Source organism: Camelus dromedarius, chromosome 11, assembly GCF_036321535.1.
Source record: "Camelus dromedarius isolate mCamDro1 chromosome 11, mCamDro1.pat, whole genome shotgun sequence".
In the NCBI taxonomy this organism is placed as follows: Eukaryota; Metazoa; Chordata; class Mammalia; order Artiodactyla; family Camelidae; genus Camelus; species Camelus dromedarius.
Genome location: NC_087446.1, coordinates 66,879,124 through 66,903,637, shown reverse-complemented (window position 1 = coordinate 66,903,637; position 24,514 = coordinate 66,879,124). Strand labels below are relative to the sequence as shown.

Sequence of the window (24,514 nt, the reverse complement as noted above, 5' to 3'; positions counted from 1 at the left end):
GTTGTGTCTATTCTGGGACTTGTCGACTGAAAGAAATGTGTAGCCTGAAAGTTTAGAGTTACAATTTATTAGGCGGGAAGACTCGAGGCGGGATGACAGCCTTCAAATCTGTCTGAGGGACTGCTCCCAAGAAGTAGGGGAGGATCTAGGATTATATAGGAACTTTACAACAAAGACCAGGGAGTTGGAACAATAAAAGATTGCTTGTTATCTAAAGAAATCCAGGCATCTCAAGTTAAAGAATTTAGTGCCTTTGTATGTATCATTTGACCTCACTGGATTCATTCTTTAGACAAGCACCTAGCTATCTAGGGCAATTATCCTGTCTTCTTATTCTCAGTCTGTTCAGAGGGCAGCATTGTGAGTGGCTGTAGAGGCTGGGCTTCAGGTCTGTCCGCACTGGGGGGTGGCGGCAGCCTTGATGACTTGGTTTCAGCATTCTTTGTTTACTGACATGGTTGTAGTATTTTAATTCACATTGTAGTATTTTCATTCACAGACTGATTGTGGATAATCTGGAAACTTGCAAAGGAAACGAGATGGAATTACTGCAGGTACTTTCTACTTTAATAAGCCGTGTGCAAACATAAACATGGAGGAAGCATACATTTGAATTTGGTGGTGTAGGGAAGGGTTTCTGCACATTACAGGAGAACGCAAGGCAGAATATCTCTTCTTTGTTGGCAGGGATGTGGGTCAACCTGTCTTTTCTGTAGCGGTTTCTGAGAGCACTTTATGGTAATTAACAAACATTGACAAACGGTGGCACACTTTGCATTTAAGAGCTGACCTGTGCAAACGTGTATTGGACAGGTGGATTTCATAGGCAAGTGGTGAGGTGGATTGGAGAGAGGTGTAGCCCAGGCCTGGGCTCAGATTCAGGTTTAAATCGCCATTTCCTCACCAAAGGACCTTGGACTAGAGTGTAACCTCCATTAAACTGTTGGTGAATCTGTGAAATATGCATTATAATATTCGTTTCTTCCTGGGTTTGTTGTAAGTTTAAACAGTATTATAACACACATGAAACACTTAACAGGCACTTAGCAGTGTTCACTTTGTCCTTCCGCCCCGCTTAGCGTGTGTTACAGCCGTAAAGGTAGCATGTGCCTGTTGAGGACGTACTGGTAGCCCCTTGAATAGGTTGTGAATTTGGTGATTTCCTTTAATCCTTGAAACTCTACGTGCCATGGGCAGTTATTTTCATGAACAGATGAGGAATCTTAGGGTAAAGAAGACGGTGTAATTTGCCCAAAGTCAGACCATAATTTTGGGTGCAGGGGCCTCTGTTCAGCATGGGCCCCTGGGCTTTCTGCCCTCTCCGTTCAGCACCAGAGCCAGACGTGGAGTCGCCTGTCTCCCAGCCCAGAATATCCGGCAGGCAGCAACACAAACCTGGACCTGTTCTGCTTAAGCAAAAACTCCGGAGGGGAGGCAGGTACTAAAGGGATAAATGTAAAAACAGACGACTGTAAACTGTTATTAGCTCAGAGAAGGAAAGGAACACGCCTCGCCGTGCAGAGCTGGGAGCTTTCCCTTCGGGGCTGCTCTCAGGGTGTTCATTTCAGCTAAACAAACTCCGCTCCTGCACCAAGGCATGAAGGCAGGGTGCATGTAACCAGGCTGACTGTGCCTCGTTGATCATATTCATTCCTAATCCAGTGTCAGCTGTCACGGGCACTTACCTAGTAAACAGATGTCGGCCATAATCATCACGCACTTTGCTTGGTAGTTTTATTGGCCCCACTTTTGAGATGAGGTAATTGAAGCTGGGGAGTTTGCTGCATGCCCGTGATTACCTTGGAAATACCCCCACTGGTCTTTCAACCTAGACTGGTGTGGCTGTTACATCCCAGCCCTGTGAATGGCATCGTGTAGCTTCTACCAAGTGGCCCAAATGACTGACATTGATTTTCTTAATCCGTAGGAAATGGTATGTAACAATAAGAGAAAAGGTGGTAAGAAATTCTTTGGAAAACTAGAACAAAATCCAATACTTCCCCAGCTGGGGTAGCGTACCCAGTGTCACTCATCCCACTCACCGCCTGGCACCTCCTCCCTCCCGAATCCGTGTTCAGAAGCCACGCTGAGCCTTCGAAGAACATTTTGCCTCGTGACACTGTTGACTAAGACCTATGAACTCTCTGTCTCTGGTTAACTCTCTCTTCAAGGCCATTTAAATTTTATGCAGGCTCCTCCACTCCGATGTAAGAAAAGACTCTTTAAACTTCTTGATGAAGCTCCTAAATGAAGATCTTGTGAAGGAAACCTAGTCGAAACCTGGGAGGTTTGCACACAGTGACTACATGCAACCTCAGCACTTTGTGAAGTTCAGAATCAGAGGGGTGGGAGACTCAGGAAAGGCTTTTTAAGGTAGAAAGGGGAAAGTGAAAGGATGCAGGCTGTGTGAGACTGAAACATCTCGGTCCCAGCCAGCAAGGCACCTGCGTTCAGGATGGTGTATGGGGAGTACAGAGTTCTCACAAAGAAAGAAGTGGTGGGATGGGAGGAAGGACAGATAGATTCTTTACTAGGGAAGGAAAAAGTGGGCTGAAAATTTCCTGGTTGAATAAGAGGACTGTGAAATGATGTGCTTGCATTTTGGAGAGAAGGGTTTTGTGGGGACAGGCCTAGGAGAACGCTCTCTGGCTGGGGAGTCAGCACAACAGAGAACCACAGAGAACCGGGCTGACCTCAGGGCCCCTGCTGGGGGAGGGGCTGCCCGCCATTTTGGTCCTGGGGGCTACTTCTGTCCCTTAGCTGGGGCCTCAGAACTCCCTTCACATCCCAGTCCTGTTGATACAAGAAAACATAAGTGGGGCATGGGAAGGGCTGTGTCCCAGGCTTTGGTTGAGCCCCTGGAATGTGCCCCACCAGACGTGGGTCCTTGGCTTCATGCAGGAAAGGTTTCAAGAGCAAGCCACTGTTGAGTAAAGATAGATTTATTCACAGAGACACATTGAAAGGCAGGAGAAATGCCACGAGGTGTGGGGGTTGGGTGCTCAGATTAAAAGTAGGTACACACTCCACAGACAAAGTGTGGGCCTTCTCCGAAGAGGGAGAGAGAGTGATGACCGCAAGGTGGCGCTGTGTTGCTGGTTTTCATGGGCTTGGTTGTTTTATATGCTAATAATTAGAAGGAGCAGCCTAAGGGCAAGGGGCTGGGATTCCCAGGGAGTTGGCCATTTCCCACCGTTTGACCTTTTGTGGCTAGCCTTGGGATGGCCATGGTGCCTTGGGGCGTGTTATTCACCATGTTACTATTACAATGGGTGTATAATGAAGCTCAAGATCTGCTAGAAGTAAAATCTCTTCATCCTGAGCCTCAAGGCCTACTGGGGGTTGAATCCTTCACCATTTTGATGTTAATTGCTGTGGCCTTCATTGAATGGCTGTGCTCTGGCCCCTTCCATCCTGTCTCACTGTGTTGACACAGAGAGAGCAAAGGCCGGGCCCTGCCTGTGCTCCTGCATTTAACAGGGAGAGGGGTGGGGTGGGCTGAGGATGACTCTGAGTGGTGAGAAGGATGTTTCAGATTTTCCCACGTGGGACATGGGGACGTGCCAGCAGCCACCGCAGATTTATCTCACGGGCATTATCGCTTGTGTCACTCATCTTTTTCTATTTTTCTTTCTTTTTTTTTTCGAGTATTTAATCTAAATTTAACATCAGGTTTTCTTAGGAAAGAAATTTCTCTTTTTCTTTTCATTGGGGCTCTTTTGGGGGGGTAGGTAATTAGGTGTATTTATCTGTTAGAGGAGGCCCTGGCGGTTTAACCCGGGACCCCGTGCACGCTAAGAACACGCTCTACCACTGAGCTCTACCACCCGCCCCATCATCTTTTACTTTTTGCTTTAGCTGCCAAGAATCTTACGGCTGAATTTCTAGTCGGCCTTTAACACTTACCCTGACTTCATGGCATTCGTTTTTATGAGTTTACTTCCCCCTGGTTTCATTTAAGTATTGAATCTCCATTTTCTTTTCACTCTAACTTTTGTCTTTTTGTTGTTATGGTTGTTAAGCTGTGTTAAAAATTGTTTAATTTCTCTTTTAGCAGGAGGCTGAAAGTAAATAAATATGTAAACAAACTTATCACACTTAAATGTTTTATACATTCTAAGCTGTTTATTAGTTACTTAAAAACCGAATTGAATACTGAAGTGATAACATTTTAAAATTATTTTTTAACATTTTATAAAAGTATAGCTGATTTACAATATGATATAAGTTTCAGGTGTACAATAGTTGCACAATTTTTATTGTTATGCTCCATTTATAGTTATTGTAAAACATTGGCTATATTCCCTGTGTCATAAGATACATCCCTGTAGCGTGTTTATGTTACATGGAGCAGTTTGTATAAGAAAGTTGGGTAATACAAAGTCTGGGGCGTGGCTCTGTCTAACCCATGTTCCCGGTCACCCTTCCTGTCAGAGCCCAGGCCCTCACTCCTGTCTGCAGGGGAGCAACTGGAGGCAGCCCTCATCAGCGCTGGCACCACCCTCTGAGTGGCAGTGACAGCAGTGACTGTGTGTGGACGTGCAAAGTGTTGTTCCAGGAGCTTTACATGCATTTCTGCATTTAATAATTAAAGCCCTCCTGTGAGGAATCATTTTAGGTTTTTAATGAATAATACATTTTATTTTGATTTTGAGAGTTCAAATTTCCAGAAAATTTACTGGAATAGTACAATAAAGGCTTAGATACAGTTCACCTAAAAGGGCACTGTTTGCCCTTTTGTGTCTGGCTTATTTTAGTATAAACTTTCAAGGTTCATCCATGTTGTAGCCTCAGTCAGTACTTTATTCTTTTGGTTTTATAATATCCTTTTTCTTTTTTTTTTCGTTTTTTCTCTATTTAAAAATATTTTCATTGAATTCTAGTCAGTTTATAATGTTGCGTCAGTTTATAATTTTGCATCAGTTTCTTGTGTACAGCACAACACTTCATTTATATAGGAACATACATGTATTCATTTTCATATTCTTTTTCAACATAAGTTACTATAAGTTATTAAATATATTCTCCTGTGCTATACAGTATAAACTTGCTGTTTACTCTATACATACTCAGTATCTGCAAATCTTGAACTCCCAATTTATTTCTTCCCACACCCTCTCCCCTCTGGTAACCATAGTTTGGTTTCTATGTCTGTGTGTCTGTTTCTGTTCTGTAGATAAGTTTATCTTTTTGTTTGTTTGTTTTTTTAGATTCCACATGTGAGCGATCTCATATGGTATTTTTCTTTCTCTTTCTGGCTTACTTCACTTAGAATGACATTCTCCACGTCCATTCATGTTTCTACAAATGGCATTATTTTATTATTTTTTTATGGCTGAATTGTAGTCTATTGTACAAATATACTACAACCTCTTTATCCAGTCATCTGTCAGTGGACATTTAGGTTGTTTCCATGTCTTGCTATTGTAAATAGTGCTGCTCTGAATATTGGGGTGTAGGTATCATTTTGAATTATGGTTCCTTCTGGATATATGCCCAGGGGTGGGATTGCTGGGTCTTATGGGAGGTCAATGTTTTGTCTTTTGAGGAACCTCTGTACTGGTTTCCACAATGGCTCCACCAAACTGCAACCACAGTGTAGGAGGGTTCCCTATTCTCCACAGCCTCTCCAGCATTTATTGTTTGTGAACTTCTGAATGATGGCTATTCTGACTGGTGAGATGTGATATTTGATTGCAGTTTTGATTTGCATTTCTCTGATAATGATATTGAGCATTTTTTCATGTGCCTATTGGCCATTTGTATGTCTTCATTGGAGAAAAGCTTCTTTAGGCCTTCTGCCCATTTTTGAATTGAATTGTTTGTTTTTCTTTCTTATCAAGTGTAAAAGGTGTTATATATTCTGGGAATTAAGCCCTTGTCAGTCTCATTTATTGCAACTATTTTCTCCCATTCCATAGTTTGTCTTTTAGTTTTGCTTACTGTTTCCTTTGCTGTGCAAAACCTTGTAAGTTTAATTACATCCCACTTGTATATTTTTGCTTGTATTTCTATTGCTTCAGTAGACTGCTCTAGGAGAACATTGCTGAGATGTATGTCAGATATTTTGCCTATGTTTTCTTCTAAGAGGTTTATAGTGTCTTGTCTACATGTTTAAGTCTTTAAGCCATTTTGAATTTATTTTTGTGTATGCTGTGAGGGAGTAGTCTAACTTCATTCATTTACATGCAGCTGTCCAGTTATCCCTACACCATTTGCTGAAGAGGCTGTCTTTACTCCATTGTATGTTCTCACCTCCTTTGTCAAAGATTCAATGACCAAAAGTTTGTGGGCCTATTCTTGGTAATTTTGTTTATCCATTCATTGATGGATGGATATTGTTTGTAACCTTTGTCTACTTTGAATGATACTGCCATGAATATTGATGTGCAAGTTTTTGTGAGAATATGTTTTCATTCTGTTGGCTGTACAGTTGGCCCGCCATATCTGTAGTTTCCACTTCATGGATCCAGATGGCTGATTGTAAAGGGACTCAAACATCCTTTGATTATGGTATCCAGGGTGGGGGGTTCCTGAAACCAACCCCCCGAGGATACTGAGGGATGACTCTACATGTAGGAGTGGAATTGCTGAGCCATATAACTCTAACCTTTTGAGGAAACACCAGACTTCTCCAAAGAAGCTGCACCATTGTCCCTTTCCACTGGCCGCAAATGAGGTATCTCTGCCTCCTCAACGACAATTGTTATTGTCGATGTTTTGATTAAAACCGTCCTAGTGGGTGTAAAATGAGAACTCATTTTGATTTTGATTTGGCTAGTGATGCTGAGCTTCTTTTCATGTGCTTATCGGCCATTTGTGTATTTATTTAAATCCTTGGCAAATTTAAACATTGGGTCGATTTTCTTTGTATTGTTCAGTTGTAAGCATTTTTTATATACCCTGAATACTAGTCTCTTCTTAGATACATGCTTGGCAAAATTTTTCTCCTATTCTGCAGATTGTCCTTTCACTTTAGTTTTTTAAAGCATTAAAACAATTTCTTTACAGGGGAGGTAATTAGATGTATTGATTTATTTTATTTTTCTTGCTAAGCATGCACTCTGTCACTTGATATACCCACTTCCCCTGTCATTTCACTTTCTTGATGATGTAATTTGTAACAAAAAGGTTTTAAATTTGATGAAGTCCAGTTTATCTGCTTTTATCTTCTATCACTTGTGCTCTTCGTATTGTATCTAGGAAACCAAAGCCTATCCTAGGACCACAAAGATTTATACTGTGTCTTCTTTTAGAAAGTTTATAGGTTTAGTTATTACGTTTCTGTCTGTGATCAATTTTGAATTAATTTTTATTTATTTAAAATATGGGGGTCCAGATTCCAGATTCATTCTTTTGCCTGCAGATACTCAGCACTCCCTGCACCATTTGTTGAATAGACTATTCTTTCAATGGAGTGTTGTTGACACCCTTGTGGAAAACTGACTGTAAATGTAAGTTTTTCCCCCTGGGTTTTTATTATGTCTCATAGATTTATTTATCCAAACTTATGCCAGTACCATTCTGACTTAGTACTATAGCTTTTTAGTACCCTTTAAAGTGAGTCCTCCAACTTTGCTCTGCTTTTTCAAGATTGTTTTGGCTGACCTGGGCCCCTTGCACTTCCATATGAATTTTGGGATCACTTTTTCAATTTTTGCAAAGAAGTCAGCTGGAATATTGATAAGGATTCCACTGAATTTGTAACTCACTTTGGGGAGTCTTAACATTTTTAACAATATTGTCTACCATTCCATGAACATGGGATGTGTTCCATATATGTAGATATTTTAAGTATTATTTCGGTGATACATCAAAATATTCAATGTACAAATCTTGTAAATTTTTGTTAAATGTATCTCTCATTTTATTTTTAATGCTGTTGTAAATGGAAAGGTTGAGCTTCTTGAGGGTAAGACTATATATTAATTTGTTTATTTCTAGGATTTCTACACAGCAAATACTCTAGGTTTATATTTGCTACATAAATCTATCCACAACTCTTCCCACCCCCGTGTTATAAGAAACCAAGACCCAGGTTAAGCTACCTGAACACCTATGTGGAAGTGAGAAATGAGACCCTTGGGTGGGGCTTTGTGAAGATGATACTGAGAGCTTATTTAGGATGGCTTCATCTTAAATTCCTTTAAACAACACTTTTGGTGTAGTCAGATACATTAAGATCATGCCCTTTTGATGTGCAGAGGAGCTAAGACTATCATTTTCAAATAATTTCTAGTGAGAGTGTTGTACTTGAAATCAAATTTGCATCAATCTTTGAAGATACATGTTTCAGGAATTTTGACTAAAGAACACCTGTCTTTATTCATTAATGACAACTAAATTCTCAAGCAACATGTAAGAGTTTGAGCAAACTGCCCCAGCCCCGTAGTGCTGGTTGGCTGCAGCTGTAACTGGAGTCAGTGCTTACCTCTCCCATCACGCTTGGGCTGATCTGCTCAAAGGTGTTCGTCCAAATGTTTGTCTGTAGTCTGTTGGACAAAGCCATAAAACATTGAGTTAATGTTGCTGGAATGCGATATATTCCTATTAATATTAAGTAAGCACATATTGAGTGCTTACTGTATGTTGGGAATTGTCCCTCAGCCTCACATGTATATTATTTCACTTAAAACTTCATATATTTCCTTGTTATTCTCACTTTACAGATAAGGAGACTGAGAATTAGGTCTTCTGTATTTTGGATGGAGCTCATTATCAATGACAGGAAGTTGTAAGAAAAAAGATATTGATTCATCCTGAGAAAATATTTTTCTGACCGTCAGCAGTGAAGAGGGTGAACACTGAAGAAGGTGATCATTGTTTGAATGAGACGAGCCCCGGGTTGTACGGAGTCAGCATCCCTGTCCTGGACACGGCACGTGTAGATCTGTGTGGTGGGTGAGGCGGCGAGGCCGCGCAGGGAACGCGGATGCTGGGCCATTGGGCTGTGCTCAGGCCCGGTGGGGCTTTCTCCTAAGGGCAGTGGACCGTCATTGACAGATTTTTAGTAGGGGAGTGGGGTGCTCTCGTAGATCACTTTTGTCTTGTAGAATGCTTAGAAACATTTAGAAGGCTCTGCAGGAGGTGATGTGATGAGTCAGATTAGGGTGGCTGCCAGGTGTAGGAGTGTAGAATTTTCAAGTGGTTTTCAGTCCCAGTTTTGTGGCTGAGTAGCTGTGTCACTTTGGATGATGCACTCAAGGAAGTAAACAATTTATCTAATCAATTGAAGAAGTGATGTACCGACCTCCCAGGACTGCTGTGGCGATCCAGTGAGATAACGTGTGCACAGTGTGCAGCGTGGTCCCCAGCACACAGTCAGTGCTGAGTGAGTGCCAGTGAGTACCTGGTAGGTCAGGTGTGGGTGGTGGGACTCGGTGACTGAGGAAATCTGGGCCCTGAAGGTGGGGTCCAGTCACATCTGTGAGTGATGGGCCTGAGCTGGGGGAGGCAGTGAGACCTTGCCCCCCGACCAGGGGCCCTGGGTAGGACGGCTATTGGAGGAGGACCGTGAAGTCAGCTCTTTGCAGGTGGAGCTCGAGTTGCCTTTGAGACATCTAAGTGCATTGTCATGAGCTCAAAGAGGAGGTCTGGGCCCGGGCTGTGAATTTTCCTATAATCTTAATCCCTGAGGACGCCGAGGTATTGATCACTGAACGTGAAGACATACTTTACAGGACAAGTGAATAATAGTATCATCTCTGTCATCAAAGCTCACATCTCTTTATTCATCACAAGTTTGCTATTGGGTACTTACAGAGCTCACTTCACCGCCATCCCCTGGGCTCAGGCTCCACAGTAAAGAGCTGGTGAGCCTCCCTCTTTTCCAGAAGAAGACACATTTAGCTGGTAGAATTCTGTACCTCGCCAGACTTAGAATTTTAGTTTGTTGTTTTAATTCTATTTTCTGTTAGCCATCTCCTGACAGGAGAGACGTTTTACCTCATGGACATATTTCAATTAGCTGTTACTGAGAATTGCTGATCTGATCCATAGTGTAAGTATTATATTAACCTTGTAGAGTATTTATCATTTTTCTGTCTTTGCCCTTTAATTTTGTATGCCCCTTCAAGTCTCTATCCTATTTGGGGCCTTATTTTTTTTAATTAAAAAATGTCTATTTGCAGTTAAGAAAACAAAAGAAAAGAAAAAATACACATGATAGCTAAACTTAGAAAATATCTAGTGTGTTTTCTGTCTCGGCAACGGAGGGTTCTAGAAACTCGTGAAAACCTTCATTACACAAGTTTCTTAAAATGCTGATTAAGAAATAAAACCTTCCTTCTTCATCTTTCAAGCTGCACAGCTAATTGTGAAGAAAGTGAGGGGAAATCCTCAGAAGCCAAGACAAACCAGAAAGCAGGGATTCTGGGTGATACGCGAGCCTTAGAAGCCCTGGGGTGCCTGTTGGCTCCTGTACTGAGTTTCAGTTGCCTTGACTGGAGGGTAGGAGGTGAGCCCGAGTCCTCTCACACTGGGAGTTGGATGACTGATCATATGTAAAGCCAAGCCCATCCCGAGTAGCATGGTTTACTAAAGGGTTAACTATGAAAAAAAATTCCTCAAGGTAAGACATTAAGGAAAGTCAATTTTTTTGGAAGAGGGGAAAAATAACAAATCCAAAGTAAGGATATAGTTTAAAGCTCTTCTGGCATGAGAGTAACCACATACTCCTGGCAGAGAATCACAGCTACTCCTGGAATGAGAAGCTGTGGTTTGAATGAATCAGTGAGCAGCCATTCCGAAAAAGGCCTCCAGAGTCTTGAGGATCAAGATACTTGACTGCAAACACCTGTCTTCCAAGGTCTCAATCAAATAACCAGAAAGGTTTTAAAGGAAAGAAGCCATAATCATAGTTCTATTTCTTAACATTACTTTATGCTAGGAATTCAGAGGTGACTATGGAGTTGTCTCCTCTTTTATGGACCTTACCTTCTCTTTGGGGAGACAAACTGACATAGTTGGGGAGCTTGGTGGAGGGAGGTGATAGTCTGTTGCAATTAGCCAGGAGAGGAGATTAAGAAAGCAGTGAAGGGTGGGTGAACTTTTTAGCTAAGGACATTCTTGTTCTGCTGGCTCTTAATTGCAGGCTCAATGAGCAGTCACTGGAGGGAATAGATCTTACGGAGGATGGACTTAGCTCAGGCCTTTTCAGAATGGACACGTGAACCTGGAGAAAGACAGTCAAATCTGTGCAGATATTAAAGTTCACTTGAACGTGCTCCATCCCTGAGCCAAAGATAGGACAAATATGCAGCACTTCTTAAGGACAGAGGAGTGGTTTTTAAGGTTCTCCAAGAATGAAGCCCAGGGAACCGAGATGGCCAGTTGTCAAACTGTGACTTTGCTCTTTGGACGGTGTACCCACCAAGGGTATTGGCCTTTTATACATTTCCATTTCTCTTTAATACATGTCAGGTGATGAGGACGTGGGCACAAGTGTTTGACATCTTGTCGAGGCGACTTTGGGTACCTGCCTAGAAACGCGGGCACGGCTACAACTGCGTCACACATGTTGCCGCCCATCCCGCTCCCCGGCTCCGTGATCACGGCAGAGTGGTTCCTTGTTGACCTGTCCATCTCCTCTGTGACATCATAATCCATGAAAAGACCGGAGAGTATTAACTTGGCTTTTTTAAAGTCAAAGGAACAGATCTAATATGGAGTCAGATTTATTCTTTCCTATTTCAGTATTGCCATGGAGAAGACAGTTTGGGCAGCTTTTTGTAGGGTCCTCGAGGCTTTCTCTCTCAGCCTCTGGGGGTCTCTATTGAAAACCCTTCATAGCTGTCTGGCCTGCTGGAAAACCACTCCGACTGTTTTGCCCTGAAGATGTGTTCAGTTTATAACTCATCTCTACTCCTTGGAAAACAACTCAATAAAAACTCAGTTGGTTTTCCACCAGCCATGGGCAGGGGTGAGGGATACCTTGTTATTAATTCATAAAATAATAATAATAATAAAATAGTAATAATAAAAATAGTAATAATAATAATAATAATAATAATAATAATAATAATAATAATAATAATAATAAAAGAAGTCTTAAAACAGCACTGGGCACATAGGTGAGTCAATAAATGCTTCCTGGTTTAAATCAAAAGTGATGACTCAGTGATTCCATGGCTGCTGTATTTGCTGAGCTAGTTAATCCTTTGCTCATTACACATTTTTTTAACTGAAAAAGAAATACATGCAAATGGTTAAAAAAAATTCAAACAGAGCACAAAAATACACAAGTGAAAGAAGTTTTCCCTCATCCTCTCTTCTTTCAGCCCTCCCTGGAGATGCCACTGTTTACTATCCTTTGAGTGCTTTTCCAGATATGCTATGCACATTCCCACCTATGTATGTAAATTCCTTTAAAGTTTTAGTTATTTTTAACTTAAAGGGATTTAAATCCTCAAGTGGCTTCTGCCTGGGTAATAGAACAGAACAAATCTGACTCCATATTAGATCTGTTCCTTTGACTTTAACCCTATGCTCTGTCTCCTAGGCTTCATCTTGCTTGTAAAACAATGTTGCTTAGAGCCTGAAATATACAGGAGAACCTATTCTGAAGGCTCTGATCTTTAAGTATATTTAACACATTTTCATTCATAAAAAGATAAGAAATTGCAGAATAGAAAATAACTTTTGTTTTGTTAGAGGTTTACAGAGATTTGACCCAGGCAGATAGCTGCAAGAACAAAGGATTCTAACAAGAAGGAATTCCTACACCAAGAAGATTGCAACAACCAAGCACGTAGGAAAGGAGCCTGAATTCTGACTTGGGGAGATGGTTTTCCAGGACATTAGTTTGCCATCTAGGTCTACAGAAACTTGCTATTCCATGCCCCAACACCTGGTCTCCCAACTTATTGGCCTGTCCTGCACTGAAGAGAATGAATTTGGATTTGGTAGCACTCCTATATACCTAGCAAGCTGGGCACTGGAACTGAGTGTTATGGAAACAACAGGACAGCCAAGGAACAATCACCACTCGGAGTGTTGGCGTACTCAGATTTATTATGCCGGCGGGCTCAGAGGGGCTTCTGCTCCGAAGTTCTGAGCACCCACCTCCAAGACATACACATGAAGTTTTAAAGGGTTAATTACAAGTAAGGGTGTATTAGCCAATAAGGCTCAAGCAACAAAAAGGAAGGAATCTGCACACTGGTGCTTGTCAACTTGTAATAGACACTTGTTGAGCTTCGATTTACGACTTAGCTTGTTAGCCCAGTAAACTGACACTAAACTTCAGATTTACGAGTTAGCCCAGCAGAATTTAGATCAGTAAACCGACACTTATCACACTTAGATTTGTGACTTAGCTTGTTAGCCCAGCTGGGCTTTTCCTTCACATGAGGACAGCTCTCCCACACCCAGGGAACTACTGTGAGCCCTTGATGGTTCCACTAGGGTGGAGTGTGGTTTACCCAGGACGGATGGGGACTATGCACCAACACTCAGGCAGTCTGCTCTGTCTGGGGCTCTGATCTTGATCCACCCCGCTCCCTGCCAGCCCAACACCTGGGACAGTGGAGCTAAGGCAAAGATCGTGCCTGCCTGTTTCCCAGCGTGTAAAAGGGGAATATGTACTCTTCCCAAGGTAGTTCTGAGCGACAACACCTGCTGGTGCTTAGTTCCCAGACCAACAGAAAACCCTGCTCCGCTTGGGGGCAACAGGTGTGATACCCGTAGGGGTTCTGCAGCAGCATCGGATGGAGGGCTGGATCAGAGAGGTAAAACTTGAGCTGCGGGCCTTGAAGTGTTACAGAAGGGTACAGAGGCAGGACTGCCGCCTTCTTCAGGGTGCCACCAGAGGTAAAGCTTTTTCTCTCCATCCCCACTAGGACCTTACCCTTTCCAGATCCCTCCCTTCTCTCTGCTCTTCCTGTCCATCTGTCTCCCTCCACTTTTTCCCTCCTCCCCTCCCACTCCCATCTTTTCCCTCCCTCACTGCCCCACCTTCTCTCGCAGAACCCAGAGCGGATTGCTGGCCCTCCTGCGCATGGGCGGTCGGTGTCAGCTGGACCGCGGGTTGGAAGCTCCATCTCAGAGCCGGGGATTAGCCCCAAAGGCTTCTCAGCTCTGTCGCCCGGCAGGCCTTTAGCTCCTGCCCGGGGCCGGTGCCTCTGGCTGTGGAAGTGCAATGTGGGGTCTCCCGGGAAAGGGGTCAGGTGGCTGCGGGAGGGCGGTCCGCGTGTCACAGACCACGAGGGCGTGAGTCAGCCTGTGTTCAGCTGAATTGCTCGGGCCAGACCCCTCTGCCCGCGCCACCTGCCCCAGTGCCCCAGTGCCACAGCTTCCCGGGGCCAGGTGTGCACCTGCCGCCTCTCACCCAGCCGGGCTCCCCTCAGTCCGCTGCTGGCGTCCCCTTCCCCTCTCTCGCCCGCGAGTCCTCTCCTCCCGGGCTTCCTCTCCTCGGCCACCGGCCCGTCCCCACAACTGGGCGGGCTGCGTCCCAGGCGGGCGGGGTCTGCGGACCCGGACGGGGCAGCTGGGGCTGGGGCTGGGGATGGCCTCCGAGCGGGCCTGCAGCCCGAGTTTCCACCCATTTCCCTGCCCCGCGACTCTGGGGCTGCCCTGGTCTTCCTTTCCCGCTCCCTGAGGAAAAGCTCAGTGGCGTCTGCGCTGCTCCCTGGGCTGAGAGCCTCCGGCTGTAAAGCCCAGCTACTGGTGGAGTCGGGAAAAGGGATCCTCAGTGCCAAGCGAGCTTCTGTCTCCTCCCTCAGTGTTTCTGCCCCAGGTAAGTACCTTGAACACTTTCAGGTGTTATGATGGCGGTGCTTGTTGGTGTCATGTGTTTTTATAGTGAGAGGGATTACAGTGTTGAAAGCAGGGCTTGGTTCAGTTAAAAATGAGCTGAAGGCATAAGGCTGTGTCATCCTCTTTCCTTCCCTCTCCCAGGGTGAAACGTGTGACCATCGATTTTAAAAAAACAGTTACATTCCCTAACTAGCCCAGCCCAGCTTGGTGTGTTAACAGGAACAGCACCACCAGAGGCGTTGGTGACCCAGGGACATTGCAGTCCTAAAGAGCTCCTGGCACAGTTTGGTTTGTTTTGGTTTTTTTTTTTTCTTAAATTGTGGGGCAGACTAAGTAGTATAGAGGGAAAAATAATTGTCAAGAAATATTTTTTCATATGACAGCTTTATTGTGATATTGTTCACACACCATGAATTCCACCCATTTAAATGGTACAATTCAGCAGCTTTTAGCATATTTACAGTTGTGCAACAATTATTATCCTAAACGTTTTCATCACATCAGAAAGACCAGTGGAAATGAATGACCAATCCACCCCTCCCCAGTGGTGGTTCTAAAGAAGTTTCTTGGCTATTCTTGACCATAAATTAACTTGTTAAATTCCATGAAAAATCTGGTAGGAATTCTAATCAGAATTGCAATGAATCTGTCTATCAAAATAGGAAGAATTAATATCTTTATGGCATAAACTTCTTCTACCCATGAATATAACTGGGACCCTATATTTTCATCTCTCCAGAGCCTGGCCCAAGGGAAGTCCTCACTAATTTTTGGGCTTGTGAATGATGAGATTCTATACATCATTAGTTGCAACTGTAGCTTTTCACAGAAGAGAAAATTAACCTCAGTGAAGCCAAGTGACTCTCTGATGGTCAGAAAGAGTGACAGCCAGTGCTGGAGTGATCCAGTGGACTTGGTGCTTGCAACCAAAATTCTTCAGCAGCTACAGCTAAGGGGATTAGAGTGTTCTTTTATTTTTTCTTAATGGCGTTGCTTTTATTTTTACTTATTTTTTTAAATTAATTTTTATTGAAGTGTAGTTAATTTACAATGTTAGTTTCAGGTGTACAGCAGAGATTCAGTTATAAACATATGCATATGTGTATAAATATGTTTTAGATTGTTTTTAGTACAACTCATTACAAGAAATTGAATATAGTTCCCTGTGCTATATAGTAGGTCCTTGTCATTTATTTTATATTTATTAACGTGTATCTGTTAATCCCCCCTTTCCTGCCTGCTAACCACAGTTGGCTTTCTTTGTCCATGAGTCCATTTCTAGGAGCACCATTTTTCTTAGTAATATATGCTGGTTGGCTGCTTTCAGTTTCAGTAATTCCATCTGTGGGTGCTTTTCTTCTGGTGGCCTTTATGTGGTTTGTACACGTGGTAATAGAGGTCTGTATTTGGGAGAACTCCAGGCCTCGTGTAGTCCCTGGTACAGAGTTCCCACTGAGTTGATGCTTGAACTGGGAAAAAAACATAGTAAATGTTGGAATTTCCAATATGGTTGAGACTTCCAGGTTTCTATAACCTGCTTAGCCCACCTTAATATTGGCTGCACCCTTACTTGGTAATTTGGTGGAATTCCATGGTATGGTGGTGTAGAGACAGGGCCTTTTATGCTTATTCTCTTTCCTTTTTCTAACACTCATTCTCCTGGGTCTCCCAGATCCTCCCCCAGCAGTGCCCAGGGCTGGCTTGGTGCTGCGCTGAGGATATATTTATTAATAAGGACCTTTCCTCATCTCTTCTGAGCCTCCATTTTTTTCTCTGCACAATGAGGGCTTAGACTAGATATGTGCTTTTCAGTTTCTTTTAAAGCCATGTTTCCTTTGAGAAACAGAAAATGCAAATCACTCCTCCCATCCCAACCCTTTAGATTTTGATACAGCCTCCAAGGAGTGACATAGCACTTTGTGGAAAATTGATGTGATTGTGATTCCAGGTGGCACAGAAAAGACTCTTCAGAGATTTATTGCAGGGAGAGGGCAGGAAAGGTGCAGTATGTCACACTTTCTAGTGTGAGCACTGGAGCAGTGGCTTGGATTTAAATACGGTGTCTGACGTGGCCTCTCTCTAATCATGTACAATGTGATAAACTTCTCTACCTCAGTTTTTCTTGATGTGTCAAGTTGGCGTGATAATATTTTAGGGCTTTTGTGAAACATTATACACATAATCCATTTGTGTTTCGGTAGAAATAAGACCTGCTAGGGATTCAGGGATTTGTTTAAAAAAAAAAAATCTTGTCCATAGCAATCTGTCGGTGTGTATTTTGAATTTCCTGTAGGGTGAGGGTTGAGTCTAAAGTCCATCGTGGGACAGGTGGCCCATAGTTTTCTGTGCGCCTGATTGCCCCCTCCTCCCCAGTCCTCTTCCTCAGTCCAGGATTAAGTTCCCTAGTAGATTTACACAGAGGTCTTGTGGAAATGGCTTTTCATTTTATTGTTTCACCAAGAAGGGCTGCCATCATGATCTCTGTGGTCAGGTTTTGAAGGGCTGCCATCATGATATCTAGTCAGGTGAAGGCTATGCAATTGGGAGTTTCTATTTAATAAAAAGAAAAAAATTACAAATAGAAAATTAGAACAAGGGTGATGACAGGAGCTCTTGGAAGTGGGCACCATTAGTTTTGTTAGCTTCAGGTGCAGTGGCCTCTTGCCACGAGGACCCATCCTCTTGCTCTGAAGTTGGAGGGACCAATGGGTTGAGTGGGAATGTTAACTGAGTGTATCTCATGTGCTGGGCATTGTCCTATTTGTGCTTTGTGTTCTTTTTTGAGACAGTGAGCTCATTTAACCTCAATAGCCTCTTTAAAAAATTAGACTTTTTATTTTGAGATATAATGTAGATTCCCATGTAGTTGTAAGAGATAATATGGAGAGGGCCTATGGACCCTTTGTATAGTTTTCCTTAATGGTTCCAACTTGCAAGTTTGGGGTACAATTCATTACTGACTCACTAACAATTTGAGGTTTGTTTTATTGCCCTAATTTTATTCACGATTAAACTGGGGCTTAGAGAATCACACAGGCCTGACCAGGTCACCCACATTGTTAGTGTCGAGACGGGTGGAACGTGGGCTTGGGATTTCCAGGCAGTACCATTATGATGGTCTGTGGCAGGGAGCAGCATTCACTTTGCTGGTTTATTCATTCATTCAACAAACATTATTGAGTAACCTCTGTGGGTCAGATGCTTTCATAGGGTTATCTGATTCTTCAGCAGTCCTGAGAATCAGGTAATGTTTATATTTTTTAATCTGAGAAAATTAGCTCTAAGAAGTTATAACCCCCCCAAAGGAAATATAGCTCATAAAGGAGCGATACTAAATTTGTACAGTCACCCCTTTTTATGCAGGTGGTACCCTAGGCATTTTACATTTGCAAACTTCTGTAATCCAGATATATTCATGTAAGAGAAAGATTTTTTTTTTAATTGAAATATAGTCAAGTTTACAATGTTGTGTCAATTGCAAGGTTTTTTTTGAATTTTGAATAAAAAAATATTTTTTCAGGAGGGTAATTAGGTTTATTTATTTGTTTCATTTTTTAAAATGAGGTACTGGTGTTTGAACCCAGGACATCGTACATGCTAAGCACGTGCTCTACCACTGAACTGTACCCTCCTCCCCAAGGCAAGTTTTCTTATCCATTATTCTGAAGCTTAGGAGTTCAAATAAATTGGATAGAAAACCAGATCTTTTGATCCCACTGTAGTACTTTTCTTTATATTCTGCTGAAGGAGGTTGGGGAAAGCACTTCCTTTGTTCATTTCCTTATTCAGCATTTTTCAGCAGTGACTTTGCATCAGGGCCTTGGTAGGTGCTTGGAAACAGAAAACAAGAAATGACCCTTCTCTGCAGGGCAGGAAGCCTAGACCAAAAGCTGGGTAATGTGATCCGAGCTACGGTAGCCATTTGAAGACTCTGAGGACAAACTGTACCCCCGGATTTACTTGAGCTTCCCTTGCCTTCTGGTTGGTACACACCAGGTCACCGCAACCCAGATGGGCCTGCAGCCCACAGTACAGTATGTACCTCGATCTCCTCTCCCCTCTCGTCAGGGCCTGCAACATGAGCATCCCTGACTACGTGCAGTGTGCTGAGGACCACCAGACTTTCCCCGTGGTGGTCGAACACGTGGGGATCATCTCAGAGGAGAATTTCTTTTGCATCTATAAGTGAATCACCTTGGTGAGTCAGATCAGTCCGTGCAGCTCCCAGTGGGCAAACTGTATCCACTACAGGCACCACTATGCGCCCAAGAATGGGTGGAGCGACTTCCAGACCCACCGCAAGGTCTTGGGCCTTGTCATCATTACTGACTGCCTCTCGGCCAAGGCTTCGAAAAGCTCCACGTGCAGAGGAGCTGTATGGCACCACGCTCTATGACTCTCAGCTCTTTGACTTTCTGCTGCATGGGGAGGTGGCCGAGCAGCCGCGCACCGAAGTGGCCTTCAATTTACGAGGACTGCAGGGTGGTGGAGAAGAGGATCGACGACTTCACTGAGTCACTCTTCATCTTACCCAAGTCCAAGTGGCTGGACGGTGCATCCGACAATTCTGGGGACAAGATCCTCCTTCTCTGCATCCCATTTTAGAAGGAGGACATCATGGGACTGGACACAGAAAGCAGGTAAGTTTACCTGGAGGCCAGTCCACCCTGGCTGTGTGCCGGGTTTCTTCCCTACATCCAGAAAGGGATCAGCAAGGAAGAGGTCTCTCTTGTAGTCAAGGGTGGAGGGAGGTGCAGCCCGCCGGTTTACAGACATTTAAAAGTGAATCCGCCTTTGTTTCAGAGAGATCCTTTTAGGGTTATTGTGGACACTTACTCCAGCTTTTCAGCCAGGACCCTGGTGGGACCCCTGGAGTTGCTGTCCAATAGAGTAGCCACAGCCACTGATGCTAGGAGAGCTGTGGAGGAGGCTGCTCTGAGCTGAGATTTGCTGTAGGTCAAATGAACATCAGACGCTGAGACTTGTCTAGTAAAAAGAATGTAAACTATCTTATCACTTCCTATATTGATTACATGTCAAAATGATAGTATTTTACATACAGTAGGTTAAGATTTGTTCTTAAAATCATTTTCTAGTATTTGTTTTTTGTTTGTTGGTTTGTTTCTTTGTTTACAGTTTTAAATGTGGCAACTGGGAAACTTTCTTTACATGGCTCTCATTTCATTTATGTTGGGCAGCCTGTCTTAAGATAGTCTCATCCCTTTGCTTGTAGATGAGATGCTGAATCCCGAGAGGCAGAACGAGGCGCTGGTTGAGTTGGGGCTGGAGCCGGTGTCTCCTGCCTCCCAGGCCCAGCACCTGTTCGGCTCAGGCCCTCTCTTCCTGCCCGACAGCCAGCATGCCATGTTGGGACATCAGAATCACCGCCAGGGACCTCCGAATGAACTCCTTATGCAGGGAAAGGCGTATCACGGAGTATGGGAAAGAGCAGGGAAATGTTCATCTTCACTTTGTCCCTGTGATTAAGTCAACGGCCCCACTTTGTCTCGGAATTACAGACGAACTCTTCTGGGCTGCCTACCCCCCCCACCATCTGCTCTGTTTCCCCATGTATCTATAGTGCTGTCCTTCGTGCAGAAGAGGGTGACATGCCTTTGACGAGAGGTGGTCCCCCTTTGCTGGGGAGAGTGAGGGAAGCTGTGTGCCCACGGCCTACGGCCTCAGGCCTTGAGTCTGGAGAGTACTCATGGCGGTCTGACAGGTGACGGTCGGAGGACCTGGCACGGCTGCCGGGCCCACTGTGGAGGCGGTGCTCTGTGATTCTTGAAATTAACTAAGATCAGATTCTACTTTCTGGTTGTTGGTAAGTTGGAGGAGAAGATGCCAGAGAATTGATAAAAAGAATGTCCAGACCAGCCCTGTGAGTGATAGGCACAGGGGACCCGAGTCCCCCACGTGTGTGAGGTGCCTAGCGGGCTCTGGATGAATTTTCTGTTCCTCCCGGACATAACTCTATGGCTTAAGGAAGAGGCAAGGCATGTCATGGCCTGTACTTGTCCTCACAGGGCCCTGTGATCTTCATGCCCGCACTCCCCTTCTGCTCCTTGGAGATGAGGTGTCAGGTTTAGGAGCCTGGGCACTGCTGAGGGCATAGCTGCCAGCACTGTGCTACACCGAGGCTGGCTCCGTTCACCTCACATGTCACCTCCTGCTGAGCCCCCAGGCGTCAGTCAAGGTAGGTGCATAGGTGCAACATACGCAGAGACCACGTTCTCCCCCTGGACAGATTGGTTGGTGAGCAGTGGAAGCCTAGAGCCCTGCCCCAGCCCCAGGCCAGTGCCTCCTCTTTTGTCATAGGAGGCACTGGTGACATTTTTGCTCAGCAACTGCATGGCTCTGACTCTGCAGACCCACCAGAGAATGCCAACTTGTTTTTGCCTTTTGAAGTCTGCCCTTGGGATTTGGCGGAGTAGCTGGATGTGTGCTTAGCCCATAGTGGTTGACACTGTCACCATTGTTTACCCAGAACCTCGTGACCAGGCATGGCTCCCGGCATCAAAATACAGCAGCGCATTAAACCTCCCTCCTGGTGGGTCTGTCTGTTTTGGTACCTTAAGGGCTCAGCCAGCATCTTAACGTCAGTGAGATAACGTGGCCAGTGAGCTCGTGTCAACCACATTGTCCTCCAGTCACTTTTACTCAATTTTTGCTTTTACTATTCCACAGTCATTAATTTTTTTAAACAATGCTTTGGTACAGGAACAGTCTAATTTTTTCCTGCTACTCTTGGTGGAAGTGAGTAAAACTGTCCAGCCTGAAATGCGACCACAATTTGTAGCTCAAAAGCTGCCTAGACGCATATAGGTGGAGTTTTGGTTAGGGGCGCTGATCACGTTGGGGTCCCCCGGCAGCGCCGCTCCCCTCAGGCCCCTGCCTTCCCTGGAGCAGGAGGTGAGTGTGGGTCTCACCGTCCCAGCATCCCTGGCCTCACACACTCACATAAATTCTTGTACATGCTGTCAAAATCATTTTTGTTCTTGTGTGTTTCTAATTTTCTCTTGTTCCTCTTTTCCTTTTTCTTTATTCTTTTTCTCTTGTACTGCCCAGTGAGCATGTTGTTGCGTCTGAAAATGTGGGCTGTGCACACCCTGCATTGGAAATATCCAGATTGCCCTCCGTACTGTCTCCATCGCTTTAAAGAGCAAAAACTTAACAGTTGCCTTGATCCATGTATTATCCTAGTCATTTTTTATTTTCTAATTTTTTGGAATATTTGCTTTGTTAGCACATCACCCACTGGTTTTTGATACCTGTTAAAATCCTTGCTTTGAGGAACCTGTTTGATCCTCCTTATATTTGGTGACAAATGCGCCCTTATTAAATTTGTTTGATTGTTTTGAAGAAGTGAGATGCGAATTGATTTTGGCGGCTGCTGAGGGATTCTTTTCATGGAGTATTTAAACTTGTCAAGTCAAAGTCTGCAGCATCTTGCTCGATTCCTGCTTTTACACAAACGTGCTCTTCACGCGGTTCCTGGCTGTCACAGTGTGACGTGCGTGATGGCACTTCCTGGCCAGCGGTCACTGGTGAGAAAGTGGCAGGCTCATGGGTGTGCAGCTGCAGGGGACGCTGTTGGAGGAAGCAGTCACCGTTTACTTATTTAATTTTTTTTTTTTTGCATTCAACATCCCTGTGCCATTTACTTTACTTTGCCTTCATAAAGTGGCTTAGGGGGGTCTAAAATCCATGTCACTCTTGTGTTCCCTTTACGAGGCTGGTTTTTCTGAGTATCAGGAAAACATGGCCTTCTCCTAAGTAGCTGGCTCACCTGGATCTTGTTGACACAGCGACCGCTAAAGGGGACCGTAGCTTCCTCTCTTCTCCAGCCAATGGGCATTCAGAGACGGGTCTGTGCTTTACCTCAGCAGCCGTGCAGGCCTCCCTGCCCCGGCCTTTATTTTTAACCCATGTTGGCATAAATAGCTGACTCCGTGTCTGTTGCAGCTGATGTCCACCACTGACGGCCGTGTAGTTAGTTTGCGGTAGGGAGTCTGCAACACCCCAGCCAACCTTGAAGGAAGAAGTTTTGGCCTACCTAGGACCTTGGATTCTCACCCCCATCATGGTTCATCTCACTCGGTGGAAGGGTTTGGCCACCACCATCATGCTGAACATGAGGCCTTGTTTCTCCTTTCATGCTCTGGTCCAAATGTGGACACTTCATTTATCACTGAATTTGTATCGCTTGAGACAGGCCATAATATCTGAATGAGTCCATCACATTCTGGGTGGGGAACAGAACAGAAGTAAGTGTCACAATTAGATGGAGTCTAGGCTGTCCGTGTTTGCTAATGCTGGCTGGGATCTGTGATGGCCGGGCTGTGCCCTGGACACAGGCCTTTCCCGTGGCTCCCGAGAGCCCAGGGGTTGGAGTGAGAACAGCCTTGCCTGGGTTCCTCCATCCTCATCTGCTCACTGGCAAGTGTGTCTGCTAATTAGGAGCTCCCCCAGACCTCGGGCCCTTCAAAGCTCAGACCACGGGAGAACCTTGAGTCCCTTCTCCTGGGCCTCCTTTGTGAGAATCCAGTGCCTTCTGAGGTGACCAGTGGCAGGAGATGTCTCCCCCTCCAGGGAGCACCCTACGGAGGACTGTTAGTCAGTGTACCATGCTGTGAACTTGGGGGGTTACGGCCATGGTCCCTGTAGAACCACATTTGAGATGGGCTTAGCGACGGAAATAATAGGACTGATTCCAGGCCAGGGATTAGGGGAGGGAACATTGGAAATTGAATGTGACCTCAAACACATAGTTGGGTGCTGGGGCTGTTACTAAAATGGGGAGTCTGGGAGGTACCTGCCAGGAATCGAATTCCAGAGTAAATGGTGAACATGAGGCATTTTTAAGATGCCATTTGTCATCCAAGTTAGGACTTCAAAGAGGCACTCGTGTCTATGAGATTGTGGCTCAGGTGAAGGAGCCGGACTATAGATACACGTTGGGAGTCGTCATTCTTAGCTGGTGTTCATAGCCTTGCATGTGAATTAGATCATCTCGAGAGCTGCAGACTGAGGCTGAGGGGGGGCAGGGCCCTGCCTGGGTTGGAGGAAAGCCCAGACCATGCAGCTTTGGTGTGTCAGTCAGCGGCATTTGCGATTTTCAGCCTAATGCCATTTATCTTTAAGGGGCCAGGGGGTGTGCAGGGCCAGCCAGGAAGAAATCTGAAGGGAGGGTCGTGGCCACGTGTGTGTCTTGGGAAGATGCAGAGTCTGCAGGGTCCTGGAGGGTAGACTTCTTAGAAGCTGGAGTTGGAGTGAGGAGTGGGCAGAAGGTAGTCACACTCACCTGTGAGGGAGGGGGAGTCCTTGGGAGTCCCCACCCTACCGGACTCGATTTCCCATGAACAGAAGGCAATCATACAGAGTATCTGAAGTGAGAAAGGATGGGTGCTGGGAGGGGAGCCAACCTGGAGAATGGTGCTTGGAAATTTCTGGAATAGTCTCCCTGGAAAATAGAGTTAAAAATACCCAGAATCTTAAGAACGTTGATAGTGACTGGGGAGGAAGCAGTTTTTCTGGCCTCCTAAGGGTAAGTCATGTATCCGGGGATACACAGAAAATTCGGGCATTCTGTTCCGTGGTCTTGATCCTTATCGGGGGAACAGTGCAAGTTTAAAGGGGGAGAAGGGCAGCGGAGGGAAACTAGCCAGGCCCCGTGTCAGGTACCAGTCGGCCGCCCTACTTGGGTGTTGAATTCACATCCATGCCTCCCAGGTGGGCGGTGGCAGCCCCCTTTTGCAGA

The 24,514-nt window shown here is 44.8% G+C and overlaps 3 long non-coding RNA genes across 3 annotated transcripts in view; all 3 read left to right on the top strand.

The window, feature by feature from the left end:
- Positions 1-3,195, top strand: part of LOC135322417 (uncharacterized) — a 33,269-nt gene extending 30,074 nt beyond the window's left edge. Inside the window, exon 5 of the long non-coding RNA XR_010382979.1 lies at positions 500-3,195. This is a non-coding gene — a long non-coding RNA (uncharacterized LOC135322417). The remainder of the gene's footprint in view (positions 1-499) is intronic.
- A 3,210-nt stretch (positions 3,196-6,405) lies between these two features.
- Positions 6,406-10,182, top strand: LOC135322416 (uncharacterized). Its single transcript, XR_010382978.1, has 2 exons — positions 6,406-7,454; positions 8,670-10,182. It is a non-coding gene; the product is annotated as an uncharacterized LOC135322416 (long non-coding RNA).
- An 8,089-nt stretch (positions 10,183-18,271) lies between these two features.
- LOC135322415 (uncharacterized) overlaps positions 18,272-24,514 on the top strand; it is a 64,711-nt gene continuing 58,468 nt past the window's right edge. The window contains exon 1 of the long non-coding RNA XR_010382977.1: positions 18,272-19,394. This is a non-coding gene — a long non-coding RNA (uncharacterized LOC135322415). The remainder of the gene's footprint in view (positions 19,395-24,514) is intronic.